Source organism: Lepidochelys olivacea (genome assembly GCF_965140295.1).
Source record: "Lepidochelys olivacea isolate rLepOli2 genome assembly, chromosome: 9".
Classification (NCBI taxonomy): Eukaryota; Metazoa; Chordata; order Testudines; family Cheloniidae; genus Lepidochelys; species Lepidochelys olivacea.
This window is the reverse complement of record NC_140419.1, coordinates 59,133,517-59,148,196: the sequence shown is the minus strand read 5'-3', so window position 1 is coordinate 59,148,196 and position 14,680 is coordinate 59,133,517.

Sequence of the window (14,680 nt, the reverse complement as noted above, 5' to 3'; positions counted from 1 at the left end):
TCATGTGTTCCAGTTCCCTAATCATTTTTGTTGCCCTCCGCTGGACTCTTTCCAATTTCTCCACATCCTTCTTGTAGTGTGGGGCCCAAAACTGGACACAGTACTCCAGATGAGGCCTCACCAGTGTCGAATAGAGGGGACCAATCACGTCCCTCGATCTGCTGGCAATGCCCCTACTTATACATCCCAAAATGCCATTGGCCTTCTTGGCAACAAGGGCACACTGTTGACTCATATCCAGCTTCTCGTCCACTGTCACCCCTAGGTCCTTTTCTGCAGAACTGCTGCCGAGCCATTCGGTCCCTAGTCTGTAGTGGTGCATGGGATTCTTCCGTCCTAAGTGCAGGACTCTGCACTTGTCCTTGTTGAACCTCATCAGATTTCTTTTGGCCCAATCCTCCAATTTGTCTAGGGCCCTCTGTATCCTATCCCTACCCTCCCGTGTATCTACCTCTCCTCCCAGTTTAGTGTCAAGAAGATCCTACATGTTCAGACATGTTCCTTTCATCATCTTCAACACAGCTTCCTCCTGAGAAGGAACACTTCTCATGATGTTGTTTCATTTGGGCAACAAGGCCTTGCATTTCTTTGTTGCACTGTTTGCATTTTGCATGCATGCCTGTCTTATGCACAGGTAGAGAAACTTATTTAAAATATTCCCAAACTGGGTCTCTTTTATAGCCTGCTGCCATTATAGGTTTTCCCTTCTAGTGAGAGAATGGTATGGTAGATCTCACATCAATGAAGGCTACACTCAGAAAGACCTCAAGTCTTCTGGAATATGCTGCTCAAACAGTTTCACTTTTGTTTCTACTGCCTGTCCCTCCCTTCTCACATTTATCTCCAGACTTCTTGTCCTTGTCCAGATCTATTCCGCCCCCAATCATAAGAATAAGAACATAAGAATGGCCCTACTGGGTCAGACCAAAGGTCCATCTAGCCCAGTATCCTGTCTTCCAACAATGGCCAGTGCCAGGTGCCCCAGAAGAATGAACAGAATAGGAAATCATCAAGTGATCCATCCCCTGTCACTCATTCCCAACTTCTGGCAAACAGAGGCTAGGGACACCATCCCTGCCCATCCTGGCTAATAGCCATTGATAGACCTATCCTCCATGAATTTATCTAGTTCTTTTTTGAACCCTGTTATGGTCTTGGCCTTCACAACATCCTCTGGCAATGAGTTCCACAGGTTGACTGTGCGTCATGTGAAGAAATACTTATTTTATTTGTTTTAAACTTGCTGCCTATTAATTTCGTATTTTCATAATTAACAATCTTCTATTCATTGAACTTTTTGAAACTTTGCACTTTTAGAGAGAGGTAAGGGATTGGCTCTGTGTACACAAATTTGCAAAGAGACAATAGGGTTGAGGTCTGTTATTTCTCACCTCTATATAATATTTAAAAACATTTTTGCTGTTAACAAGCATGTTATCTCTGGAGACACAGAATCCACAGTTTGAGAACTGCAAAACTAAGCATCTCTGATGGTATCTTCTAGACTGAGCACTGAGTCCCATTGGATAGATAGAAAGATTAACCTAAATAATCTATACAGAAGCCCCTGGAACCCCATAAAATGGGGTCCGTAATCCATGAACTATTGGAACTCATTTACAAACTTTTCTTAAACATTACATGAACATACTGTCTCTTACTATAGAATTAGAATTTATAATCCCTATTCCATGATGAGATATCTTTGAGCTATAGTGTATGTTAATTAAAACTATCTTTAGATAGTTTTTTTCCTCAAAAAACATTTTATCAAAAAAATCTGATTTAAATTTAAAAAATCCGATGTTTTTGATTTTTTTTTTTAAATCATTGATTTTATCCACCCTGGCAAATAGGGACACAAGCCTATGCTCCTCTGCCCAGGCCAGCCCTGCTTCTCCCTCCCGCCTCCTCCCTGACTGCAACGCCACCATCCCTGTGGCCTGGGCTTGTGCCTGCCCACGAGGCTGCTGCACCGCTCTCTGCTCCCGCCCACAGTGCAAACTCCCTGGGCTGCGCCCTGGCTTACAGCTGCCACTGCCTCCTACAGTCCAGTTTTCTAGCCTCTCTGGCGGTCTCAGCCTGGAGGTCATGACCCAGCGGGCGTTGGGGTCACGACTCCCCAGCCCTTGCTGTGTTGCTAACCGGGAGGTGGATCCTGGCTGCATGGTGGTGGTGGGGGGCTCAGTACGGAGGAGGCGGGTCGCGATATGGAAGGAGCGAGAACCCCTCTCCAGACCATGTGAACTGAGGCTTCCGTAAAGCCTCTGCCTGCTCCACTGGTGCGATCACACTGCTCTCCCCCACCCCTACCCTAGAGCCAGGCACCAGCCTCTCAGCCCCACAAGTTCAAGCCTCAGGACTCTGCTCACTCCCCCCACATCTCTGGTCTCTTTTCCTCCTGCCTCTGCCTGGCCCAGCCTGTCGTTCCCAGCTCCCCCTCTAACACCTGCTTCCCCTCTCTTTTGCCAGGCACCAACCTCCACACAGCCGGCCCAGGCCTCCACCTACCACGGCTGTGGGAGCTAGCAACTCCAGTGGGATTTGGGCGTTTAACTCCTTTGGACACCTTGGCCCCAATTGGCACTGCCCTGCCACCTGCAACAGCACCCAGGGCTTGGTGGTATGTCTGCATAGACACCCACAGCTGGCCTGGGCCACTGACTCAGGCTCACGGGACTTGGGCTGCGGGGCTGTTTTATTGCGGTGCAGCCATTTGGGACCCTCCCTCCTGACAGAGTCCTACAGTCAGAGCCAGTCGTGGGAGGGGGAGGAAGGAAAGCTCCATGCTGCCTGGAAAGAGCCATGACCTCTGGAGCGCTGGAGACCGTTGTCACCCATCCAGGCACAGCACCAGAGTATGGAGCCCCTGGCAGAACAACTGTCCCCACTTCCTATGGGCGGGAGGGGGCCCCAGATCCCCCAAGGTGTTTCGGCACGTAATTCCCATTGACAACGCTGCTTGCATTGGGAGCCTCTGGCAGAGCTGACTTGTACCTGATCTCTGGAGTCCTACGTCAACCCTGTCCCCACAGATTGCCCTGCCTGACGCTTGACTCACAGCTCGGAGGCCCCCAGGGTGCCCCTGGCTCAGGCTGTGTGTGACCTGCAGGAGGGGAAGCACCTTGACCTGGCAGGAGGCCTGGCTTGTCCCTCTGCGAATGATACTAAACTGGGAGGAGTGGTAGATACGCTGGAGGGCAGGGATAGGATACAGAGGGACCTAGACAAATTGGAGGATTGGGCCAAAAAAAATCTGATGAGGTTCAATAAGGATAAGTGCAGGGTCCTGCACTTAGGACGGAAGAACCCAATGCACAGCTACAGACTAGGGACCGAATGGCTAGGCAGCAGTTCTGCGGAAAAGGACCTAGGGGTGACAGTGGACGAGAAGCTGGATATGAGTCAGCAGTGTGCCCTTGTTGCCAAGAAGGCCAATGGCATTTTGGGATGTATAAGTAGGGGCATAACGAGCAGATCGAGGGACGTGATCGTCCCCCTCTATTCGACATTGGTGAGGCCTCATCTGGAGTACTGTGTCCAGTTTTGGGCCCCACACTACAAGAAGGATGTGGATAAATTGGAGAGAGTCCAGCGAAGGGCAACAAAAATGATTAGGGGTCTAGAACACATGACTTATGAGGAGAGGCTGAGGGAGCTGGGATTGTTTAGCCTGCAGAAGAGAAGAATGAGGGGGGATTTGATAGCTGCTTTCAACTACCTGAAAGGGGGTTCCAAAGAGGATGGCTCTAGACTGTTCTCAATGGTAGCAGATGACAGAACGAGGAGTAATGATCTCAAGTTGCAGTGGGGGAGGTTTAGATTGGATATTAGGAAAAACTTTTTCACTAGGAGGGTGGTGAAACACTGGAATGCGTTACCTAGGGAGGTGGTAGAATCTCCTTCCTTAGAAGTTTTTAAGGTCAGGCTTGACAAAGCCCTGGCTGGGATGATTTAATTGGGGATTGGTCTTGCTTTGAGCAGGGGGTCGGACTAGATGACCTCCTGAGGTCCCTTCCAACCCTGATAGTCTATGATTCTATGATTCTATGATTCTGCTAACCCTGCCCAGGGCGCAGCACTGGAGGGAGCTCAGACGGTTCTGTCCTGATTCCTAGTGGCAGGATGGACACAGACCTGGCCATGGGAACCCAGCTTTCTGCCAGGCTCCTACTGCTGAGCGCTCACCCTGGGGCTGGCTACCATGGCTACAGAGAAGCTGCAACCCCTGTCCTGTGTCACAGCCTGTTCCTACCCAGCACCATGACCCGTCTCTGAGCGCCAACGCTGTCAGTGCAGGCCCTGAGCCATCGGTGCGGGAGCTACTCCCCCTCAACTACTGATCGGCAGAGAGACCCACCACGCCCACCTGGTAGCCAGCCCCAGGAATGGCACCCACTGATGGGAGGAGGAGCGAGGCTGGGAGCACCATTGTTGTGATCTTGGTCTCCCAGAGCTGTGGGGACAGGTGTGATTGTAAGGCTGAGCGAGAGAGAGCAGATGCTGGCTAGATTACACAGAGCAGAGCGAGGGGCAGGGTAACTCTAGCTCAATGGGTGTGCACAATAGATGTATAAATCAGAGCAATAGAAAGGACACATGGAGAGGCTAGCTAGTAGGATCACTTAAACAAGGGCTGTTCTCTCTCTGGGATTGGAACAGAGGAGAATTAACTATCCCCAGCCCCTCCTCAGCCCCATGCTCAGAGGTGCCATCAGAGCCCTTTCCTCCTTCCCTGCTGCCCTGGAGAATCATTGATCTGGGCCCAGAAATCCCCTGAAACAGACCCCCTCAGCCGCGGTCTCCTGACAAGCTGCAAACCTGTCCACATGCGTCACTGCCTGCTCGAGAGCAGTGTTCAGCCTTTAACCACTTCGTGCCTGTCTCGCTGGCTGGCCTGCGTGTGTCCTTCACACACAGGCATGGGGACATGAGAGGGGTGTTTGCAAACTGGGCCTGGAGTGGCCTGTGAGTGACAAGCCAGGTGTCGACCAGAGCAACGACTCTGGCTGTCAGCACATGTGGAGGGCTGTGGCATGACGTGCAGAGTGGATAATCTCCCCAATGAGTCACACCTTTGATCCGGCTCGCCTCTCTCTCTCCTTTCATTTTCTTCTCCTCTGTCCTTTTCTAGGCTCTCTCTCCTTTGACCTTTCTTTTCTTTCCTTTTCTTCATGCATCTCTCCCTCTTCCCTTGCTCCCAGTCACCACCCTCCCATTCTTTTCTTGTGTTCTCTGTCATCCCCTCCCTCCATCCAGCCAATAGCACAAGCCGACTCCTCTCCTGGGAGGAAAGTCAGTGATACTGGACCTGCCCTCTCCTGCCCCCCCATCATGCCAGTCTCTTGATGAAGCTTAATATAGCTCAGAGGAAAATGATTTGCAGCATAGGCTTGAAGATCCCCCCAGCCGCAGTGGCAGGAAGAGATCAGAGGCAGCCAGCTCTGCAGCATTGATGATGGCAAGTCGCATCCTGGCTACACAAGAGCCCGGCCCCAGCCTGCGGGGCCAGGAGATTCTCCACCATGGACTAGCAGTATGTGGGAAGCCGGCCGTGGCTGAAACCTGTCCCAGCAAGGGACTCCAGGGTTGAGCGAATGCCTCTTTTCTGAATACAAACTTGGAGGCACAGGCAGAATCCTCTGCTGCCCCCTCTTACTCCAGCGACTCAGTGGCTAAGGTAGAAGCTCTGGGAGGATTTCCATTCCAGAGCGCTCGACACACAGCAGCTCTGCACCCATCTCTGGGAAGTGGCAGCAAAGAATAACATCTGGGAAACTCCCAGGGGAGTTGAGGGAGGCAGACTGGCATCCCCAAGGGAGTATTCAGCATGACTGCTAGAGCTAACAGGCATGCTTGTGTGGAAAGGGCCAAGAGATCTTCATGAGCACCGTGCCGTGAGGGTCCCATTGTGCTAGGCTCTGTCCACAGGCAGTGAGAGACAGTCCTGGCCTCAGAGAGCTTCCACTCTAAACAGCCGGGCCTGGTGAATGGTGGGAGGAGAGACAGAGGCAGAGAGAGGGGAAGTAATTGATCCAAAGACTCCTGACTGCCAGACCAGCACCCTCGCCCCCGGAGCACTAGCCTCCAAAGGGCGAACTCACATGCTCTTGGGGAAAGTGACGTGTGATCATCACTGACCACAACTAGCCAGCGCCTTGGCTCTGTGCCTTAAGGAGAGACAGCAGCTCCATGTCCTCAGACACCCGGCGGAGCCACGGCTCAGACTTACTCTGAAAGCCACTTTCAGCAGCAGCTGGGTTTCAGTCGTACACATTAGAGCTAGAAAATCCCCATTAAAGGTGCTGTGGAATTGGTGCAGGACCCTTCCCCACCTCGCACACCCCAGACTTAGGCAGCAGGGGCTGTCCTTGAAAACAATTGAGCTTGTGTGGCTGCAAAAATAACCTTCCAAATGGGAATCCACGCTGCGCTGTATCCCAGGGCTGTGAGCATCCCCTCTCGATCTTCTGTGTGCAGCTGGGCATGGGAGCGCTGGGGCCAGGGCTCAGCTGCAATCAGCTGACACAACTTGTCCTTGGCTATACTGACCGCAAAGCCATGCTCAGCACCGCGGCAGCTAGCTTGAGTGTGCCCAAGTAAACATGACAGAGACAGGCCCGCTTTCACAGCAGCATCGGATGCTGAGCTCTGCTGAAGGTCTGGCCCTCAAAGTCGAGGGCAGGGATTCCTCCTCTCTGCTATGGTCCTTGAACGTTTCTGAGCCCCTTCGCTGGCCGGGGGAGAACTCCCATGGGGCAGGCACTGGGTAGGACAGCCATAGGCTGGCTTGCAATCACCTCCTTGGGAACTCGTCTACTGTCTCCAGTGCTGAGAACAGAGACGGGGATTGGAGGGGTGTGCTGGAGCCTGCGTGGTTGGTGCAGATTCTGGGGCAGCCCACAGACAGCCCAAAGGGGAAGCAGTATCAATTACAGTAGGTCCTGGGGCTGTGCTTGATATTGGGTGCAGTAGCCCAGAATCAGACAGTCTTGCAGCCACCCATCAACCACAAAGGCTGCACCTGTAGGAGGAGCCAGGGAGCAAGGATTAATTAGTGATGAAGCTCAGCTGGAGAGGAACAGGAAGGGCCTGTATAAAGCCAGGTAGCTGAGAGCAGAAGAGGGCTGCAGACACTTGCAGGGTGGGAGAAGACAATGTAGGAAGTAGCCCAGGACTATAGCAGTAAAGATTAGGACTGTGCAGACCTGGACTGCTTGTTGTAGGGTCCCTGGGCTGGAACCCAGGGTAGAGGCTGGGTCTGGGTTTCTCTACCAGCCACTGGAGTAGCTTTACTGAGGGGCAGTGAACTGGAAGGCTTCCTGGGATGGCAGCGAGACTTTGGTCCACAAACCTCCCTGGAAGGGGAAAACTACAGTGACCTGGCTGAAGGGCCAAGCAATGAAGAGGAAGCAGTTGAGTAGCTGGAGGACTGTGTCCAAGTTTGGTCACCAATGTATAGAAAGGATGTAGCAAAACTGGAAAGGATCCAGAGGTAAGCAATTAAGATGATCAAAGGGATGGAAAAATTTGAGCCATATGAGCAAAGGCTGAAGAAACTGGGTATGTTTAGTTTGGAAAAGAGGACATTAAGGGGAGACATGATAGTGGTCTTCAAATATTTGAAAGGCTGACATAAAAAAGATGGACAAGAGTTGTTCTCTCTTGCCACAGAGGGGAGGACAAAAGGCAAACTCCAGCAGAGCAGATCTAGGCCTGGTTTACACTGTGTGGGGGGATCAATCTGAGTTGCGCAACTTCACCTATGTGAATAATGTAGCTGAAGTCGACGTACTGAGAGCTATTTGCTGAGGTAAGTCAACAGCTGATGCTCTCCCATCAACTCCGCTTGTGCCTCTGGCCCTGCTGGAGTACTGGAGTGGACGGGAGAGCAGTTGGCGGTCAATTTATCGTGTCTGGACTAGATGCGATAAATCGGCTGCCGCTGGATTGATTGCTGCCCATCGATCCAGTGGGTAATGTATGCAAGCTCTTAGATTAAATCTCAGAAGAAATTTCCTACCAGTAAGAACAGTAGGACAGTGGAATAGACGCCTAGGGAGGTTGTGGAAACTCCTTCACTGGAGATTTTCAAAAGGATTCTGGATAGCCATCTGTCTTGGATAGTTTAACAGGCAGACCATGGGCCAAATCTGGACCACCAAAATTCAGCTTTGAACTGACCATGAAATCTTTTTATTTATTTGTTATTATCATTACTGTTGGGTGTTTTTAATTATTTTCTCTGGAGTCTGGACCTTGACTGGACCTTAACGAAGAAATTTGGACCTTGAGAAAAAACAATTGACTACCCCTGGTTTAGACTCAACAAATCCTGCATCTTCGCAGGGGGTTGGACTAGCTGATCATTGTGGTCCCTTCTAACCCTATGGTTCTCCGAGTCCCGAGAAAGAGAAGGAGTGAGCACTGGCAGGAAGGGGAGTCAGACAGGCAGAGCTAATCCACAGCCAGGAGGAGATGCCCCAGTGGTGAGTACAGAGCCCCATGATGCCTGGGAACATCTCCTCCTAGGAGAAAGTCTACTCAGGCAGAGATTGCTCAGAGCAGCATCTGTTTTGGCCTCAGACCATTCCTGGGGCTCTGCCCTGGATCTTCTGTGGGTACTAAACTCACACTAAACATGCTCAGAGCTGCTAGTCTCTTGGTGCCCGAAGCCCTCTCACTCAACGTCCATTGTGACTGGAACCACCCAGTCAGGGGTGCTTTGAAATTGGAGCCCAGGCAAACCCCAAGCCAGTAGAACAGGGTGGCCTAGCCCTGGTGAATTAGCTTGTCCCTGCCACACCTCTGTGAGGTGTAGGGTGGAAGCCAGCAGGCAGGAGCTGGCTATGGGGAGCTCTTGAGCAGGGTTGAGGCGAGCCTGGGCAGTGGCGCTAACTCTGGTTGTGGGCCCTGGCACATGCGGTCAGGTTCCAGGAAGGCAGGCCTGGGGAGGACTGCAAGATCAGCAGGGTACTGAAGAGTGGGGGTTAATTTGGTTCGTAGCTTTGGGGTCTGTTGAGGGGTCTGGGGAGAATCCCTGGGACCTGGTACTCTGCAAAGAATGGTTTCAGAGTAGCAGCCGTGTTAGTCTGTATCCACAAAAAGAAAAGGAGTACTTGTGGCACCTTAGAGACTAACAAATTTATTTGAGCATAAGCTTTCATGAGCATCCGATGAAGTGAGCTGTAGCTTATGCTCAAATAAATTTGTTAGTCTCTAAGGTGCCACAAGTCCTCCTTTTCTTTCTGCAAAGAATGTGATTCTGCTGAGTTCTGTTTGGCTTGGCAGGGCCTTTCTGCTGGCTTGCTCGCGGGCACTGGGTGCAGAGATGCTGAAGACGCCAGCTGGGAGAAGCCAGCTGGTGTGACAGCTGGACTTGGACACACTGGAAGGGAACAGAAATCTGAAGTCCTCTTGCTGGAAGGCAAGGCCACGGAAGACCCAGGCAGAGACATGCTGTTGCAGGACCAAAGAGGGCAGAGGCGACCAGCAAGAGGTGATGCTGGGCCTTCCCTTTGGTCATCAACTGTTGGGTGGCAACTAGTGAGTTGTTTTGCTGCTCATAGGGCTTGCTCTGGGGCTAGCCCTTATAACAGCTGTCTGTTCCACTTGGACAAAGAGCTCCTAAGAACCAGCCCAGCTTCCCTCCCTGCAATAAATCTCATGCATCTGCGCTCCCAAGAAAGGTGCTTCTCTCTTGAACCAAACCATTTAGCAAACCATGGCAATTAGAGACCGACAGGATCTCTCTAGTCCCTCCCCTGCCTGCCAGAGTAGGTGGCTTTCCATAGCCTATTCCTCTGGGTTTTATCCAATCCGGTTGTAAATGTCCCATGGGATGTGGCTCCCACCACGGCCCTGGGAGACTATTCCATGGTCTAGTGCAGTGTTTCTCAACCTTTTTGATACCAGGGACCAGCTTGTTGACTTCCTAGACTGAATCAGAGAGATCTCAGGGATTGACACCGGTCCACAGACCAGTTGTTGAGAAACACTGGTCCTAATGAACTGGCTAGCTTGTGTGTGCACACGGCTGTCGCCTACTGGCTGGGATCAGAACTGCCCAGTTATGTACCAGATGTGCACTGCTAATATCTAAAGGTGATTCTACCTTTACCAAAGCAGCAGGATCCTCAGCACTCAAGGTGGGAGGCTGGGGGGTTTGCTACTGTGAAGCGCCCAGCAGCCCCAGTCAGAGACTGAGTTTCTGGGTGGCCTCAGGTTTGTGATGCTATGAGTAGATTTGTAACTTTGAAAGGGTTCTGTTCAATTTAAAAATCACATGCTGTCAGCACAGCTGCCCCTCACTGACTCACCAGAGGTGGGATATGTAAAAGTGAGAAACTTTTAACAATCCTGTTGCATTTTTCCTACTTCTTCTACCTGTTTCCTATTTGCATTTTTCTCTGCCTGGCCAATGGAACCCAATGGCATCAGCTTCACTTTTGTTTAGGGTCATTTTCACTCCTAACTTCTCAGTGCTGCAGAGTTGGCTGCTAACAACCTGGAAGAGGGGAGGAGAGGGGATGGCAGTTTCTCTGTTATTTCTGTATTTCCAACTTTAAAACAAAACCCCCAAGAACCTGAGAAATACTGATGTTGTGGCTCTTAAAGGTTTCACTAATTTCCATCTACATTTGGAGACAGTATCTATCTAGATCCTTCTTCTGTAACTACCATAGTAGTATCCGAGTCTATTTAATTAACAGTTTCTCTTGCACGCATTTAGGATGTGATCCCACAAGCCACTCCTTTTGGGCAGAATCCACCCACACAACAGCTTTCAAGACCCAGGGCCTTATTCTGTTACTGATCCGGGGTCTTACATCAAAAACAAATTTTCTTCAATTTCCTTTCTGACTCAGCAGCCCACAGCCTGGCGAGCAGTTGATGGATACAGCAGGACCAAGCTCCTGGTAAACACCAGGGTTGGCAGCTCCACATGGCTGGGATCAACTGCCTTATTGCACCCCCGGATCTGCTTTTAACAAACTGTCTCTTCAGAAGACTTTCTGGAGTACAATTTGCTGAAGTTCGCAAGGCTCCGTTCCACCTGGTAGCTTAGATGGAGCTGCTGGTGTTGGAGCTAGAGCAAGCAGAGCTGGATTATGTCTGCCTGGTGCATCACCATCAGTAGCAATAACTCTGTGAGCGGAATTAAATTCTTAGCTCCCTCTGTGCAGCAGGGAGTTCCACACTGGTAAATGAGGGTGGAATCTGAATGACTAAGGATCTGTATGGGAGCCAGGCAATCAAGAATTTAGGCCTTTGGGTTCAGTGGTCTGCCCAGAGGAACAACTAGATTGAGGCCCTGGATAACAGACCTGTTGATGCACAAACCTGGGGATAATCATAGAATCATAGAATATCAGGGTTGGAAGGGACCCCAGAAGGTCATCTAGTCCAACCCCCTGCTCGAAGCAGGACCAATTCCCAGTTAAATCATCCCAGCCAGGGCTTTGTCAAGCCTGACCTTAAAAACCTCTAAGGAAGGAGATTCTACCACCTCCCTAGGTAACGCATTCCAGTGTTTCACCACCCTCTTAGTGAAAAAGTTTTTCCTAATATCCAATCTAAACCTCCCCCACTGCAACTTGAGACCATTACTCCTCGTTCTGTCATCTGCTACCATTGAGAACAGTCTAGAGCCATCCTCTTTGGAACCCCCTTTCAGGTAGTTGAAAGCAGCTATCAAATCCCCCCTCATTCTTCTCTTCTGCAGGCTAAACAATCCCAGCTCCCTCAGCCTCTCCTCATAACTCATGTGTTCCAGACCCCTAATCTGGCTGGTGAATCTTGCCCATATGCTCAGGGTTCAGCTGATTGCCATATTTGAAGTCAGGAAGGCATTTTCCTCCAAGGCAGATTGGAAAAGGCCCTGGAGGTTTTTCGCCTTCCTCTGTAGCATGGGGCATGGGTCACTTGCTGGAGGATTCTCTGCTCCTTGAAATCTTTAAATCACAATTTGAGGACTTCAGTAGCTCAGGTTTTTCGCAGGAGTGGGTGGGTGAGATTCTGTGGCCTGCGTTGTACAGGAGGTCGGCCTAGATGATCATAATGGTCCCTTCTGACCTTAATATCTATGAATCTATAATCCAGCTGCCTCTCACAGAGCAGTGCTGGCTCTGTGGGGCTGACAGGAGCATATGGGACAGGTAGGAATAGCTCATTTTGGACACTGAAGTGACCAGGCATGTCTGTGACTAGACAGAGGGAGCAGATTCATTCACAAATGCAGTACAGTCTCTGGTGGCATAGGGCATCAAGCTGTATGTGTGCATCTGCATGTGTCAAAAGGCCCCCTATGTTAGTGGCAAAACTCAGCCCCCTTTTACATATGCATCATAATACAGGTTTTAATTCCATGATGACATAGTGCTCTTTCCACAGGCCCCCTGCCTCATTCAGCAGGGGTCGCTCTTCCTTTTTACCCTCCTCATTCAGTGTGTGGCCCCAGCCTTATTTACTGCTCATTATTCAAACCCTTTACTGCCTAAACAACTCTTAATTGCCTCCTGGGTGTTTCTGTGGTGCTCCCATCACAGTGCCTGAACGCTTCACAAACATGAATGAACTTATCTTCACATCGCCCCCTGTGAGCTGAGGTGGGGTTAGCCCCAGTTTGCACAGGGGGAACTGAGCCACAGAGCAGGTGTGGGTGTGTGTATGAATTTTGGGTGCATAACTTGAGACACCAACAGCCTAGGTTTTTCCCCCAGAGACTTTAGCGTGTGATATGCTCAAAACACAGTTCCCGTTGACTCAGCAGCCATCAGGGGTGCGCTGCACGACTGGTGTCTCATGTTGGGCACCAAGGAAATGAGGAACACACAGTCGGTGATCACCTGTCCAAGTCTGGGTTAAGTGACTTGCCCAGCACCAACTGGGAACTCTGTGCCAGAGGCAGGGCTAGACTCCAGTTCACAGGGCAATGCTTTAATCATGTGACCCTCCTGTCTCTGCCTGCAATACCCTCCCTTAGTCACTGCACAGCTTCCAACTTCTACACAAAATGAAGCAGGGATCCTACACACGACAGCCTCCTTTCCTACCCAGCCATGCTGAATGAGACAGAGTCCTGTGGGAAAAAATACTGTGATTGTGTAATTAATGACTGGAGCAGAATGTCTATCCATAAAGGCTCCAAATTAAGGATGCCTGGGAAGCCTTAATTTTAGCACCTCCCAACTTTCCAGGGCTTCACTTTGCAACTTTAATGATGTAATTTGCAGCATGTGAAAGCATATTGACCCCCAGCTTGGGTCAGCCGCAGGGTTCGGCCTTTTAGCTCCTTGGCACAGACCTTTGCTACTTGAGCTAGTAGAGTAATTGACAGTAATAGCAGGCTGAGTATCTGGACCATGCATCGGAGGGGGACGAGACACACTCTGCCAGTGGGTTTTACAGACATCCGCTGACAGCAGAGGACTGGACAGACTCAGGTCTCCTGGGTTCAATTCCAGGTTCTGGAGGGAGTGTGCTCTCATGATGAGAGACTTCTGCCCCAGTCCCTGCACCAAGCCTGTCTGTGTTCCTCTCTCTTGCCCCCATCTGCTCCTGTCCTCCCTCCCATCCATACTTCTCTGCCCCAGCTGCCTGCCCTGCCTCTACTCCTATCCAGTTTCTCTGGTGCCCCCCAGCTCCTGTCTCCCACCACTCCCCACTTTCTGGCTACTGTTTCCCCCTCTCCCTATGCTTCTCCCAACTCTCAGGCTCCTGTAATCCCCCGCCCCATCCACAGGTGCTGAACCAAACTGTAAACCCTGTATATGATGGAAACAACTTTAAGCCAGAGGGTGCAATAGTACCACTAGTTCCAGCACCTATGTCCCCCTGGCCCCCACTCTCCTCCCCAGTGCCTGAGCCCTCTGCCCTCCTCCATGCTGCCTGGGTGCCAGCAGGGGGGAACACTGAGCGCACAGCCTCCCTGCTTACAGATCTGGCACTACAGCCAACAGGAGCAGCAATTGCAGGGAGAGTCCAGCTCAGCCCCCGGAGGTTGCAGCCCCATGCTCAGTCCCTGCAGGGGATGGTGCATGTGCAGTCCAGTCATATGGAGGAGCCATGAGGGGCTGGAGCGTACTCAGTGCAGATGCCATCTTCAGAGAATTTAGCTGTTCAACTCTAACAGGTGGTGCAAACTGCAGTTTGTCCAAAGGCTCATAACTGGCCAAACTTGGAGAGATTTTTACAGGAACTGCAAATGGCAGATCCCTAATACCAGGGCAACCCTCCTACCAATTTCCTGTCCCTGCTCCAAAGCATGTGGGCACTGGAATGCCTCTGTGATAAATGAAGTGGGGAGGGGGAGTAGCTCCTTTTTATGGACACCCACCCAGCCAGTTAGCCACAAAATCCCTGTTAGTAGCTGTTCTCTACTTGCTTGACCTGTTAAGGGGTAAAAAAGCCCGTAGGTAAAAGGAAGGGAGTGGGCACCGGACCATAAAAGCCAATGGGAGGGCTAGAACTTTTTTAAATTGGGAAAAAACTTTCCCTTTGTCTGTCTGTCTGCTGTTCTCCGGAGAGAGGTGACAGAGCAGAGACAGGGCTGGGACTATGCTGTAAGAAGCTTTAAGCCAGGTATGAAAAACCAGCAAATCATACCTAGAAACTACTTATTTAAAACCCCAGATACGTAAGTAGATCAGGAAATGTCTAGGAAGACACGATTAGGTTT